Raw genomic sequence first — 14,842 nt, 5'->3', positions numbered from 1 at the left:
TATAGAAATGCACATTCCTTCTTTCAAATCGGCTGCACTATGACCGCTGCATGATACAATCAGATTGGAGTTTTGTGGATTGGAGTGTATTAAACTCGGGTCATCGATTGTTAATGGTACCATTGCCAATGTTTGCTTACCGTATTCTGGCTGGTTGGTCACTGCATGAGAAACCACTGACAAAAGGAAAGGCATTAGAACAGAAAAATAATGCCAAGCAGAATCAACCTAGCCCATAAAATTCACCTCATATTAAAACGAATGGACAGCCTGTCATGAATGTGAGTCTGCATTTGCACCTGGGGGTGCATGGGACAGTTATAAAGTGCAGCAGCAGCACAGTATTGCCGTCATGCAGGCTCCTGGTGCTGCCATGTTATTTCAGTGAATTACAGGAGATTTGTTACCTTATGTGGAAGCAAATTGTCAGTGTATTCTGCAAACACCCCCCCAGGTCAACACTTGATTGCTTCCCTCACCAACTGCAGTTAGTATTTATACCTGTACTGTGTACAAGAGCTTATGGTCCTCCTCAAATAACATATAGTCTACTTGTTGGCAGCGAGGTGAGAGGTTGAATTGTTTGTGATCTGACCTTTCCCCATCACAGTAAGTTGCTTTGGAGTAAACTATTTCTTCCCCCTGTCACTACCAACAACGCCACCCAGAAGGACCCTGCAGATCAGGTAGCATTTGTATGGAGAGAACCAGAACCAAAACTTCATGAAAAGTGAACATGAAAAGATTTCAAGTATTTACGAAGACAGTGTGAGACCGGGAAACAACTGTGAAACTCTCTCACAGGACATAGAATACACGCCAGCCTGGCAGACTTCAGTGTCGATTATCAAGAGTGGCTGGGTAGCACCATGTCTGAATGGGCTGGCTGAGTCCTTTGAGGACATAGCTGTGAGACTGGGTTTACAGCAAGTAGTGGGAGAACCAAGAAGAGGCAAACATGCTTGACATCATCCTCACTGAGTTACCTGTCAATGGTGCATCTATCCGTATTGGGAAGAGTGATCACCACGCAATCCTTGTGGAGACAATGACCTCCAATATTGACAATATCTTTTGTGTGGTATGGCACAACCACCATGTGAAATGGAATCGATTCAGTCTACATCTAACAACACAAAAATGGGCGTCCTGGAGATGTTGTGGGGCAACAGCAGCAGAATTGTATCCAATCACAAGCTGTGACCTCATGTCTCGCATGTCCCCCACTGGGTCATTACCAGCAAGTCAGGGAAGCGGCCTGGGTTCAATGAAATGTGTAGGAGAGCATTACATATACCTTAAAATGGGACACCATCCATAGGACTATCAGCACTTTAAATACCAGAAGCAACAATGTGATTCCATAACCAACAGATCAGGTCTAATCTCTGCAGTCCTGCCACATCTAATTGTGAATGCTGGTGAACAATTAAGCAACTCACTCCACCATATCCCCATCCTTAGTGATGGGACAGCCCTGAATGTCAGTGCAAAAAGACAGGGCTGACATATTGGCAACCACTTTCAGCCAGAAGTGATGACCAGGAGATCCATCCCTGTCTCCTGCTGAGGCTCCAGATTCACAGTCGCCTATCTTTAGTCGGTTCAGTTCACTCTGCATGATGTGAAGAGAGTTCAGTTGTCACTGGATACAGCAAAGGTTCTAGACTCTGATCCCAGCCAGACAGTAGTGACCAAGAATTTTACTCCAGACCTAACTGCACCCTTAGCCAAGATGTTCCAGTACAACCACAAGGCATTTATGCAATAAGAGGGAAACTTGCCCAGGTTCTTCCAGTTCATCAAAAGCAGGTCAGTTCCAATCTGGCTAAATATTACATCATCTATCTACTCTCGATCATCAGCAAAGTGACTGAAAGTGTGGTTGAAAATGCTACCAAGTGGCACTAATAATATATCACCATCACTGGTGTTCAGTGTGGATTTTGCTAGGACCACTCTGCTTCAGGCCTTATTACAATCATGGTTCAAAAGAGTTCAACTTCTGAGGTGCGGTGAGAGCAACTGCTTCTGATGTCTTGGCAACGTTTGACTCAGGATGGAAGCAAGTCCCAGGATAGTTGAAGTTGGTGGGAAACAAGGAGGAAGCTCTACACAAGAATGCAATTGTGATTATTGAAGGCCAATCATCTTAGTGCCCAAACATCACTGTAAGATTTCCTCTGGGTAGAGTCCTTGACTCAACCATTTTCAACTGATCTTCCCTCCATCTCAAGGTCAGAAGTGGGAACATTCATTGATGTTTGCACAATGTTCCGTAGAATTTACGAATTTCGGAGTGAAGCAGTCCATACCCATAAGCAACAAGACCCAGAAAACTATTGGGTTGACAAGTGGCAGGGAACATTCACACCATGTGAATGGGGTGGGGGAGGTGGCATGGTGGTTCAGTGATTAGCACTGCTGCCTCATGGTGCCAGGGACTCAGGTTCAAATCCAGCCTTGGGCACTATATGAGTGGAGTTTGCATATTCTGCATGGGTTTCTTGTGGGTGCTCTGGTTTCAACCCACATTCCAAAAATCTTTGCAGGTTCGGTGGATTGGTCATTCTAAATTGTCTGGGGATGTGCATGCCGGGAGGGTTAGCCAAGTAAAATGCAGGGATAAGTTCAGGGTGGGATGTTCTTTTGAGACTCAGTGTGGACTTGATGGGCCGAATGGTCTCTTTCTGCACTGTAGGGATTCTATGATTCAAGTCACAATAAAAGTGCAAGGCAATGGCCATCTTCAGCAAAAGAGAGTCTAACCATTTTCCATTGATGTTCCAATATTTACCATCTCTAAATCTTCCAATCACAACTTGTTAGGAGTTATTATTGATAAGAGACTTGATTGATTCAGCCATATAAATACTTTAATAGCTTTCAAAAGGGAAACGTCTTCAGTGCTACAAAGGCAGTGCAGTTGACTGGGACTAATTGGATAGTACATTCAAAGTGTGGAACAGGCACAGTAGCCTGAATTGCCTCTTTACACCAGGGTTGTTGAACATGCAAATGAAATAGCATCTGAAGTAGATATTTTGTCCCTTTGAAACTGCTGTGCCATTCAATAACGTCAGAGCTGATCAATTTGTTTTTTGAATTCCATGTTCCCATCTACTCCTGGTAACCTTTGATTCCCTTCCCTTGTCAGCATTTGCATGTAAGTATGCTGATGTGTATGCTTACATATGTGTGTGCAATCATGTTTCTGTGCGCACGTTTCCACAGGCATGTGTATGTGTGTGTCTGTATGTCTGTGTGTGTGTGTGTGTGAGGTTTATATTAATCCAGCCATGGGGCTTGTGCGATTATGTAGTTGGGACATTACACAAGTGAATGTGTAATGCTCATCAGCAAACTCAGCTAGTGTCTGTGGTTTCTTAATGTTCAGGGGACCTCCAACAGGCAGGATTGTGAAAACAGCATGACACCTGTCTTCAGCCCTCAAAGATGAAAGGTCTCTTTCTCGTTTTGATGCATGCAGTCTCACGGTTTAGCTGTGGTTGCTACATGGGAAGACTGTCAGTTGTTGATGATGGGAGAGAGTTGGCTGGTTCTGCAGCAGAGGTGCGGGGGAGGGGGGGGAGATCAAGGTACGTATCAGATATCAACAAGTTTGAAAACTATCAACAAGAAGTCTGAAGGAGGAATGAATGAAAGCAGAGGGACAGAGACCAGAAATCAGTTGTCAGTTTCATTGAGTTTCACAAAGGATTTCTCTCCGTGAGCTAGCTTTCTCGTGCCATTGTTACAAACCCACCAAATGACTGGCCTGTCCCTGTGGCACCCCTCTGGTCCGTTGCTAGGCTCCCTCTCAGAAGTGCTCACCATTGCTGGGATCTCCTGGCATCCCTGGTGCCGATGTAATCCCTAAAAGGCCATTGCACACACCTAGTCAAGAGCTAGCCACCTGCAGCTACCTTGCACCATTGGAGACTTTCACAACAGACATGGTAGACAATGGGAAATTGTCCGCCCCACTTTGCGGGCAGGCATTTGGAGGCTGGACAGAGTGGTACACAAGAGGGTGTCCTCTTCCCTCTCCACTAGCAGAGGTGACCGCCACACCACAGCCTGTCAGCCTGGTCTGAGGTTACCAACCTCAGTGTTGTCTCCACAGTCTGGAGGGACTGCCTGCTGTGCCACGAGAAGGTCAATGATCTTCAATGCTCTGCAATGGTAATGTAATGTGAAAAGATTAAATTGGACTATCTCTCTGAACATTAATGTAATATTAAAGGGTTAAACTGCACTGACTGAATATTCTGGAAGTGGGTGGAAATGACATTCATACAGGAATGTGGATGAGTCTCACTCCATTCTGACAGTCATTTACTACTACTCCCTTACTATTATTAAGTTAAACTATGATTCAGTCCCTTTCATTCAGAAATGCTTTCATAGCCATCCCCCAAAGTGAGGACATAGCACACCTACATTGGCTTGGAGGATTACCGAGTCAGGAAATTGGCTGCATCACGATTCCCCAGGATTAGGGCATTTAGATTTACATTATTTCCCAGGATGATCTCATCCTACCATTGTACCTGGGGTAACATTTGACTGTGAGGGAGTGGATGAGGGTTGTCTTAAGTGACATGTGACTATGGGGGAGTGGCCAGTGTATCTGTAAGCATTACCAACTGATCTGTATAAAGGGGATGTGTCTTCTTTGTTCAGGGCCTCACTTTGACTCGACTTTGCACACCTGTGACAAGGGTCAAAGGGGGTCACCTAGCTTATACGAGCTTTAATAAACTTTAACTGTTTGCAGAAGCTGGTGTGCGCGAATTGCATCTCGTGTGTGAATCCTCGAGAAAAGAATCGAACATATGGTGGCAGTGATGTGATTCCAACATACAGGCAGCTCCCAGGTGGACTGAACAAGCGATTGTCTGAGGGTTGGTTGCGTGAGACGGATGGGCCCACAGGATAAGCTTCTCTTATAAATTAAATTGGGGTTAGAGACCCCAGAGTTAAATCGGGGTTAGAGTCCCCAGGGTTAAATCGGGGTCAGAGTCCCCAGGATTAAATCAGGGTTAGTGTCCGCAGGGTTAAATCAGGGTTAGGGACCACAGGGTTAAATTGGGGTTACAGTCCCCAGGGTTAAGTCAGGGGTTAGAGTCCCCAGGGTTAAATCAGGGTTAGTGTCCCCAGGGTTAAATCGGGGTGAGAGCCCCCAGGGTTAAATCAAGGTTAGTGTCCCCAGGGTTAAATCAGTGTTAGGGTCCCCAGGGTTAAATCAGGGTTAGTGTCACCAGGGTTAAATTGGGGTTACAGTCCCCAGGGTTAAATCAGGGTTAGGGACCGCAGGGTTAAATTGGGGTTAGTGTCCCTAGGGTTAAATCGGAGTTAGTGTACCCAGGGTTAAATCGGGGTGAGAGTCCCCAGGGTAAAATCAGCGTTAGTATCACCAGGGTAAAATCAGCATTAGTGTCCCCAGGGTTAAATCAGGGTTAGAGTCCCCAGGGTTAAATCAGGGTTAGGGTCCCCAGGGTTAAATTGGGGTTTGTGTCCCCAGGGTTAAATCAGGGTTAGAGACCCCAGGGTGAAATCAGTGTTAGGGACCCCAGGTTTAAATCAGGGTTAGAGTCCCCAGTATTCATTTGGGGTTCGGAACCCCATGGTTATAGATTCTAGATTAGTGGTGCTGGAAAGGCACAGTAGTTCAGGCAGCATCCGAGGAGCAAGAAAATCGACGTTTCAGGCAAAAGCCCTTCATCAGGAATACAGGCAGAGTGCCTGCAAGGTGGAGAGATAAATGAGAGGAGGGTGGGGTTGGGGAGAAAGTAGCATAGAGTACAATGGGTGAGTGGGGGTGGGGATGGAGGTGATAGGTCAGGGAGGAGGGTGGGGGAAGGTAGCAAAGAATACAATGGGTGGATGGGGGTGGGGATGAAAGTGGTAGGTCAGAGACGAGGGTGGAGTGGATAGTTGGAAAAGAAGATAGGCAGATAGGACAAGTCATGGGGACAGTGCTGAGCTGGAAGTTTGGAACTGGGGTGAGGTGGGGGAAATGGAAATGAGGAAACTGTTGAAGTCCACATTGATGCCCTGGGGTTGAAGTGTTCCGAGGCAGAAGATGAGGCATTCTTCCTCCAGGCGTCGGGTGGTGAGGGAGAGTCGGTGAAGGAGGCCCAGGACCTCCATGTCCTCGGCAGAGTGGTACGGGGAGTTGAAATGTTGGGCAACAGGGCGGTGTGGTTGATTGGTCTGGGTGTCCTGGAGATGTTCCCTAAAGCGCTCTGCTAGGAGGCGTCCAGTCTCCCCGATGTAGAGGAGACCGCAACGGGAGCAACGGATACAATAGATGATATTGGTGGATGTGCAGGTAAAACTTTGATGGATGTGGAAGGCTCCTTTAGGGCCTTGGATGGAGATGAGGGAGGAGGTGTGGGCGCAGGTTTTACAGTTCCTGCGGTGGCAGGGGAAGGTGCCAGGCTGGGAGGGTGGGTTGTTGGGGGGGGGGGCGTGGACCTGACCAGGTAGTCACGGAGGGAACGGTCTTTGCGGAAGGAGGAAAGTGGTGGGGAGGGAAATATATACCTGGTGGTGGGGTCCGTTTGGAGATGGCGGAAATGTCGGCGGATGATTTGGTTTATGTGAAGGTTGGTGGGGTGGAAGGTGAGCACCGGGCAGTTCTGCCGTTGTTACATTTGGAGGGGTGCGGTCTGAGGGCGGAGGTGCGGGATGTGGACGAGATGCGTTGGAGGGCATTTTAACCACATGGGAAGGGAAATTGCAGTCTCTAAAGAAGGAGGCCATCTGGTGTGTTCTGTGGTGGAACTGGTCCTCCAGGGAGCAGATACGGCGGAGGCGGAGGAATTGGGAATACGGGATGGCATTTTTGCAAGAGGTAGGGTGGGAAGGGGTGTAATCCAGGTAGCTGTGGGAGTCCGTGCGTTTGTAATAAATGTCAGTGTCAGGTCGGGGTTAGAGTCCGCAGGGTTCAAACAGGGCAAGTGTCCCCAGAGTTAAATTGGGGTTAGGGTCCCCAGGGTTAAATCGGGGTTAGTGACCCCAGGGTTAAATCAGGGTTAGTGGCCCCAGGGTTAAATCGGGGTTAGGGAACCCAGGGTTACATCAGGGTTAGTGTCCCCCGGGTCAAATCGGGCTTAGAGTCCCCAGGGTTAAATCAGGGTTAGTATCCCCAGGGTTAAATCGGTGTTAGTGTCCCCAGGGTTAAATCAGGGTTAGAGTCCCCAGGGTTAAATCGGGGTTAGGGAACCCAGGGTTACATCAGGGTTAGTGTCCCCCGGGTCAAATCGGGCTTAGAGTCCCCAGGGTTAAATCAGGGTTAGTATCCCCAGGGTTAAATCGGTGTTAGTGTCCCCAGGGTTAAATCAGGGTTAGTGTCCCCAGGGTTAAATTGGGGTTAGGGACCCCAGGTTTAAATCAGGGTCAGTGTCCCTAGGGTTAAAACAGGGTTAGAGTCCCCAGGGCTAAATCGGGGTTAGGGTCCCCAACGTTAAATCAGGATTAGGGTCCCTACGGTTAAATAGGGCTTAGAGTCCCCAGGATTAAATCAGGATTAGGGTCCCCAAAGTTAAATCAAGATTAGGGTCCCTAGAGTTAAATAGGGCTTAGTGTTCCCAGGGTTAAATCAGAGTTAGAGACCCCAGGGTTAAATCGGGGTTAGGGTCCCCAGGGTTAAATCAGAGTTAGAGTCCCCAGGGTGAAAGCAGGGTTCATGTCCCCAGGGTTAAATCGGGGTTAAGGACCTGAGGGTTAAATCTGGGTTAGTGTCCCCAAGGTTAAATCAGGGTTTGTGACCCCAGGGCTAAATCGGGGTTACGGACTTCAGTGTTAAATCAGGGTCAGTGTCCCTAGGGTTAAATCAGGGTTAGGGTCCCCAGGGTTAAATCAGGGTTAGGGTCCCGAGGGTTAAATCAGGCTGAGGGACCCCAGGGTTAAATCAGGGTTAGGGTCCCCAAGGTTAAATCACGATTAGGGTCCCTAGAGTTAAATAGGGCTTAGTGTCCCCAGGGTTAAATCAGGGTTAGAGTCCTCAGGGTTAAATCGGGGTTAGGGTCCCCAAGGTTAAATCAAGATTAGGATCCCCAGGGTTAAATCAGGGTTAGGGTCCCTCGGGTTAAATCGGGGTTAGAGTCCCCAGGGTTAAATCGGGGTTAGAGTCCCCAGGGTTAAATCGGGGTTAGAGTCCCCAGGGATAAATCAGGGTTAGGGTCCCCAGGGTTAAATCTGGGTTAGAGTCCCCATGGTTAAATCGGGGTTAGGGTCCCCAGGGTTAAATCAGGGTTAGAGTCCCCAGGTTAAAGCAGGGTTAGTGTCCCCAGGGTTAAATTGGGGTGAGGGACCCCAGGTTTATATCAGGGTTAGTGTCGCCAGGGTTAAATCTGGGTTAAGGACCTGAGGGTTAAATCTGGGTTAGTGTCCCCAAGGTTAAATCGGGGTTTGGGACCCCAGGGTTAAATCAGGGTCAGTGTCCCTAGGGTTAAATCAGGGTTAGAGTCCCCAGGTTAAATGGGGGTTAGGGTCTCCAGGGATAAATCAGGGTTAGGGTCCCTAGGGTTAAATCGGGCTGAGAGACCACAGGGTTAAATCAGGGTTAGTGTCCCTGGGGTTAAATCGGGGTTAGTGTCCCCAGGGTTAAATCAGGGCTAGAGTCCACAGGCTTAAATCAGGTTAGTGACCCAGGGTTAAATCAGGGTTGGAGTCGCTGGAGTTAAATCAGGGTTAGTGACCCTAGGGTTAAATCGGGGTTAGGGTCCTTAGGGTTAAATCGGGCTGAGTGACCCCAGGGTTAAATCGGGGTTAGTGTCCCCAGGGTTAAATCGGGGTGAGGGACCCCAGGTTTAAATCAGGGTTAGTGTCCCCAGGTTTAAATCGGGGTTAGGGATCCCAGAGTTAAATCAGGGTTGGGTCCCCAGGGTTAAATCAGGGTTAGAGTCCCCAAGGTTAAATCAGGGTTAGTGACCCCAGGGTTAAATCGGGGTTAGAGACCCCAGGGTTAAATCAGGGTTAGAGTCCCCAGGGTTAAAGCAGGGTTAGTGTCCCCAGTGTTAAATTGTGATACAATTCCATGGTTAAATCGGGGTTAGTATCACCAGGATTAAATCGGGGTTAGTCCCCAAGGTTAAACCAGGGTTAGTGTCCCCAGAGTTAAATTGGGGTTCGGGACCCCAGGGTTAAATCAGGGTCAGTGCCCCTAGGGTTAAATCAGGGTTAGTGTTCCCAGGGTTAAATCAGGGTTAGTGTCCCCAGGGTTAAATCGGGGTAGGTGTCCCTAGGGTTAAATCAGGGTTAGTGTCCCCAGGGTTAAATTGGGGTTAGGGACCCCAGGGTTAAATCAGGGTCAGTGTCCCTAGGGTTAAATCAGGGTTAGTGTCCCCAGGGTTAAATTGGGGTTAGGGACCCCAGAGTTAAATCAGGGTCAGTGTCCCTAGGGTTAAATCAGGGTTAGTGTCCCCAGGGTTAAATCGGGGTTAGGGACACCAGGGCTAAATAAGGTTAGAGTCCCCAGGGTTAAATCGGGGTGAGGGCCCCTCGGATTAAATCGGGCTGAGTGACCCCATGGTTAAATCGGGGTTAGTGTCCCTGGGGTTAAATCGGGGTTACAGTCCCCAGAGTTAAATCAGGGCTAGAGTCCCCAGGGTTAAATCAGGGTCAGTGTCCCAAGGGTTAAATCAGGGTTAGAGTCCCCAGGGTTAAATCGGTGTTAGGGTCCCCAGGGTTAAATCAGGGTTAGTGTCCCCAGGGTTAAATCGGTGTTAGGGTCCCCAGGATTAAATCAGGGTTAGTGTCCCCAGGTTTAAATCGGGGTTAAGGACCTGAGGGTTAAATCAGGGTTAGTGTCCTCAGGTTTAAATTGGGTTTACTGTCCCTGGGATTAAATCGGGGTTACAGTCCCCAGGGTTAAATCAGGGCTAGTGTCCCCAGGGTTAAATCAGGGTTAGTGTCCCCAGGGTTAAATCGGAGTGAGGGACCCCAGGGTTATATCAGGGCTAGTGTCCCCAGGGTTAAATCGGAGTGAGGGACCCCAGGGTTATATCAGGGCTAGTGTCCCCAGGGTTAAATCAGGGTTAGAGTCCCCAGGGTTATATCAGGGCTAGTGTCCCCAGGGTTAAATCAGGGTTAGAGTACCCAGGGTTATATCAGGGTTAGTGTCCCCAGGGTTAAATCGGGGGGAGGGACCCCAGGTTTATATCAGGGATAGTTTCCCCAGGGTTAAATCGGGTTTAGAAACCGCAAGGGTTAAATCAGGGTTAGTGTCCCCAGGGTTAAATCAGGGTTAGAGTCCCCAGGATTAAATCGGGGTTAGGGACCCCAGGGTTAAATCAGGGTCAGTGTCCTTAGACTTAAATCAGGGTGAGAGTCCCCAAGGTTAAATCAGGGTTAGGGTCCCCAGGGTTAAATTGGGGTTAGGGTCCCCAGGGTTAAATCAGGGTTAGAGTCCCCAGGGTTAAATCGGGGTAAGGGATCCCAGGGATAAATCAGGGTTAGTGTCTCCAGGTTTAAATTGGGGTTAGGGTCTAGAGGGTTAAATCGGATTTAGGGTCCTTAGGGTTAAATCGGGCTGAGAGACCCCAGGATTAAATAAGGATTAGAGTCCCCAGGTTTAAATGGGGGTTCGTGTCCCCAGGTTTATACCAAGGTTAGAGTCCCCAGGGTTAAATCGGGGTTAGTGTCCCCAGGGTTATACCAGAGTTAGAGTCCCCAGGGTTAAAGCACGGTTAGTGTCCCCAGGGTTAAATTGGGATCCAGTTCCCAGGGTTAAATCAGGTTTAGTGTCCCCAAGGTTAAATCGGGGTTAGTGTCCGCAGGGTTAAATCAGGGCTAGAGTCCCCAGGGTTAAATCAGGGTTTGTGTCCCCAGGGTTAAATCAGGGTTAGAGTCCCGAGGGTTAAATCAGGGTCAGTGTCCCGAGGGTTAAATCAGGGTTAGAATCCCCTAATTTTAAATCGGGGTTAGGGTCCCCAGGGTTAAATCAGGGTTAGCGCCCCTAGGGTTAAATCGGGCTGAGGGACCCCAGGATTAAATCAGGGTTAATGTCTCCAGGCTTAAATCGGGCTGAGAGTCCCCACGGTTAAATCAGGGTTAGTGTCCCCAGGGTTAAATCAGGATCAGTGTCCCGAGGGTTAAATCAGGGTTAGAATCCCCAATTTTAAATCGGGGTTAGGGTCCCCAGGGTTAAATTGGGGTTAGGGACCCCAGGGTTAAGTCAGGGTCAGTGTCCCGAGGGTTAAATCAGGGTTAGAATCACCAATTTTAAATCGGGGCTAGGGTCCCCAGGGTTAAATCAGGGTTAGGGTCCCTAGGGTTAAATCGGGCTGAGAGACCCCAGGATTAAATCAGGGTTAGTGTCCCCAGGGTTAAATCGGGGTTAGGGTCCCTCGGGTTAAATCGGGCTGAGAGACCCCCAGGGTTAAATCGGGGTTAGTGTCCCTGGGGTTAAGTCGGGGTTACAGTACCCAGACTTAAATCAGGGTTAGTGTCCCCAGGGTTAAATCTGGGCTAGAGTGCCCAGGGTTAAATCAGGGTTAGTGTCCGCAGGGTTAAATCAGGGTTAGTTGTCCCCTGGGTTAAATCAGGGTTAGAGTCCCCAGGGTTAAATCGGGGTTCATGGCCCTAGGGTTAAATCAGTGTTAGAGTTTCCAGGGTTAAATTGGGGTAAGGGATCCCAGGGATAAATCAGGGTTAGTGTCCGCAGGGTTAAATCAGGGTTAGTGTCCCCAGGGTTAAATCAGGATTAGAGTCCCCAGGCTTAAATCAGGGTTCATGGCCCCAGGGTTAAATCAGTGTTAGAGTTTCCAGGGTTAAATTGGGGTTAGGGTCTAGAGGGTTAAATCGGATTTAGGGTCCTTAGGGTTAAATCGGGCTGAGAGACCCCAGGGTTAAATCAGAGTTAGTGTCCCCAGGATTAAATCGGGGTTAGAGTCCCCAGGGTTAGAGCAGGGTTAGTGTCCCCAGGGTTAAATTGGGATCCAGTTCCCAGGGTTAAATCAGGTTTAGTGTCCCCAGGGTTAAATCGGGGTTTGTGTCCGCAGGGTTAAACCAGGGTTAGAGTCCCGAGGGTTAAATCAGGGTTAATGTCCCCAGGGTTAAATCGGGGTTAGTGTACCCAGGGTTAAAGCAGGGTTAGAGTCCCCAGGTTAAATCGGGGTTAAAGTCCCCAGGGTTAAATCAGGGTTAGTGTCCCCAGGGTTAAATCTGGGCTAGAGCCGCCAGGGTTAAATCAGGGTTAGTGTCCCCAGGGTTAAATCTGGGCTAGAGCCCCCAGGGTTAAATCGGGGTTAGTGTCCCTGGGGTTAAATCGGGGTTACAGTACCCAGACTTAAATCAGGGTTAGTGTCCCCAGGGTTAAATCAGGGTTAGTGTCCCCAGGGTTAAATCAGGGTTAGAGTCCCCAGGCTTAAATCAGGGTTCATGGCCCCTGGGTTAAATCAGTGTTAGAGTTTCCAGTGTTAAATCGGGGTAAGGGATCCCAGGGATAAATCAGGGTTAGTGTCTCCAGGGTTAAATTGGGGTTAGGGTCCCCAGGGTTAAATTGGATTTAGGGTCCTTAGGGTTAAATCGGGCTGAGAGACCCCAGGGTTAAATCAGAGTTAGTGTCCCCAGGATTAAATAAGGATTAGAGTCCCCAGTTTTAAATCGGGGTTAGTGTCCCCAGGGTTATACCAGGGTTAGAGTCCCCAGGGTTAAAGCACGGTTAGTGTCCCCAGGGTTAAATTGGGATCCAGTTCCCAGGGTTAAATCAGGTTGAGTGTCCCCAGGGTTAAATCGGGGTTTGTGTCCGCAGGTTTAAATCGGATTTAGTGTCCTTAGGGTTAAATCGGGCTGAGAGACCCCAGGGTTAAATCAGGGTTACTGTCCCCAGGATTAAATAAGGATTAGAGTCCCCAGGTTTAAATCGGGGTTAGTGTCCCCAGGGTTATACCAGGGTTAGAGTCCCCAGGGTTAAAGCACGGTTAGTGTACCCAGAGTTAAATTGGGATCCAGTTCCCAGGGTTAAATCAGGTTTAGTGTCCCCAGGGTTAAATCGGGGTTTGTGTCCGCAGGGTTAAATCAGGGCAAGAGTCCCCAGGGTTAAATCGGGGTTTGTGTCCCCAGGGTTAAATCAGGGTTAGAGTCCCGAGGGTTAAATCAGGGTTCATGGCTCCTGCGTTAAATCAGGTTTAGAGTCCCCAGGGTTAAATCAGGGTTAAGGTCCCCAGGGTTAAATCGGGGTTAGGGTCCCTCGGTTAAATCGTGATGAGAGACCCCAGGGTTAAATCGGGGTTAGAGTCCGCAGGGTTAAATCAGGGTTAGAGTCACTAGGGTGAAATTGGTGTTAGTGTCCCCAGGGTTAAATCTGGGTTAGCATCTCCAGGGTTAAATTGGGGTTAGGGACACCAAGGGTTAAATCAGGGTTAGTGTCCCCAGGGTTAAATCAGGTTTAGAGTCCCCAGCGTTAAATCAGGGTTAGTGACCACAGGGTTAAATCGGGGTTAGGGACCCCAGGATTAAATCAGGGTCAGTGTACCCAGGGTTAAATCAGGGTTAGAGTCCCCAGGTTTAAATCGGGGTTCGTGTCCCCAGGGTTAAGTCGGATTTAGGGTCCTTAGGATTAAATTGGGCTGAGAGACACCAGGGTTAAATCAGGGTTAGTGTCCCCAGGATTAAATCAGGGTTAGGGTCCCCAGGTTTAAATCGGGGTTAGTGTCCCCAGGGTTAAAGCAGGGTTAGTGTCCCCAGAGTTAAATTGGGATACAGTTCCCATGGTTATATCAGGTTTAGTTTCCCCAGGGTTAAATCAGGGTTAGTTTCCCCAGGGTTATATCAGGGTTAGAGTCCCTGGGGTTAAAGCAGGGTTCATGGCCCCAGGGTTGAATCAGTGTTAGAGTTTCCTGGGTTAAATTGGGGTAAGGGATCCCAGGGATAAATCAGGGTTAGTGTCCCCAGGGTTAAATCAGGGTTAGTGTCCCCAGGGTTAAATCAGGATTAGAGTCCCCAGGGTTAAGTCAGGGTTCATGACCCCAGGGTTAAATCAGTGTTAGAGTTTCCAGGGTTAAATCGGTGTAAGGGACCCCAAGGGTTAAATCAGGGTTAGTGTCCCCAGGGTTAAATCAGGTTTAGAGTCCCCAGGGTTAAATCAGTGTTAGTGTCCCCAGGGTTAAATCGGGGTTAGTGTACCCAGGGTTAAATCAGGGTTAGAGTCCCCAGGGTTAAATCAGGGTTAAGATTAGATTAGATTAGATTACTTTACAGTGTGGAAACAGGCCCTTCAGCCCAACAAGTCCACACCGCCCCACCGAAGCGCAAACCACCCATACCCCTACATTTACCCCTTACCTAACACTACGGGCAATTTAGCATGGCCAATTCACCTGACCTGCACATCTTTTTTAGACTGTGGGAGGAAACCGGAGCACCCGGAGGAAACCCACGCAGACACGGGGAGAATGTGCAAACTCCACACAGTCAGTCGCCCGAGACGGGAATTGAACCCGGGTCTCTGGCGCTGTGAGGCAGCAGTGCTAACCACTGTGCCACCGTGCCGCCCACCAGGGTCCCCAGGGTTAAATCGGGGTTAGGGTCCCTCGGGTTAAATCGTGATGAGAGACCCCAGACTTAAATCGGGGATGGAGTCCGCAGGGTTAAATCACGGTTAGAGTCCCCAGGGTGAAATTGGTGTTAGTGTCCCCAGGGTTAAATCTGGGTTCGCGTCTCCAAGGTTAAATCGGGGTTAGGGACACCAAGGGTTAAATCAGGGGTAGTGTCCCCAGGGTTAAATCAGGTTTAGAGTCCCCAGCGTTAAATCAGGGTTAGTGACCACAGGGTTAAATCGGGGTTAGGGACCCCAGGGTTAAATCAGGGTCAGTGTCCCCAGGGTTAA

The sequence above is a fragment of the Chiloscyllium plagiosum genome, unplaced genomic scaffold (assembly GCF_037043375.1).
Source record: "Chiloscyllium plagiosum isolate Xiang-an unplaced genomic scaffold, Cpla_swu_hap1 HiC_scaffold_20, whole genome shotgun sequence".
Lineage (NCBI taxonomy): Eukaryota > Metazoa > Chordata > Chondrichthyes > Orectolobiformes > Hemiscylliidae > Chiloscyllium > Chiloscyllium plagiosum.
Note: the sequence above shows the minus strand (reverse complement) of the source record.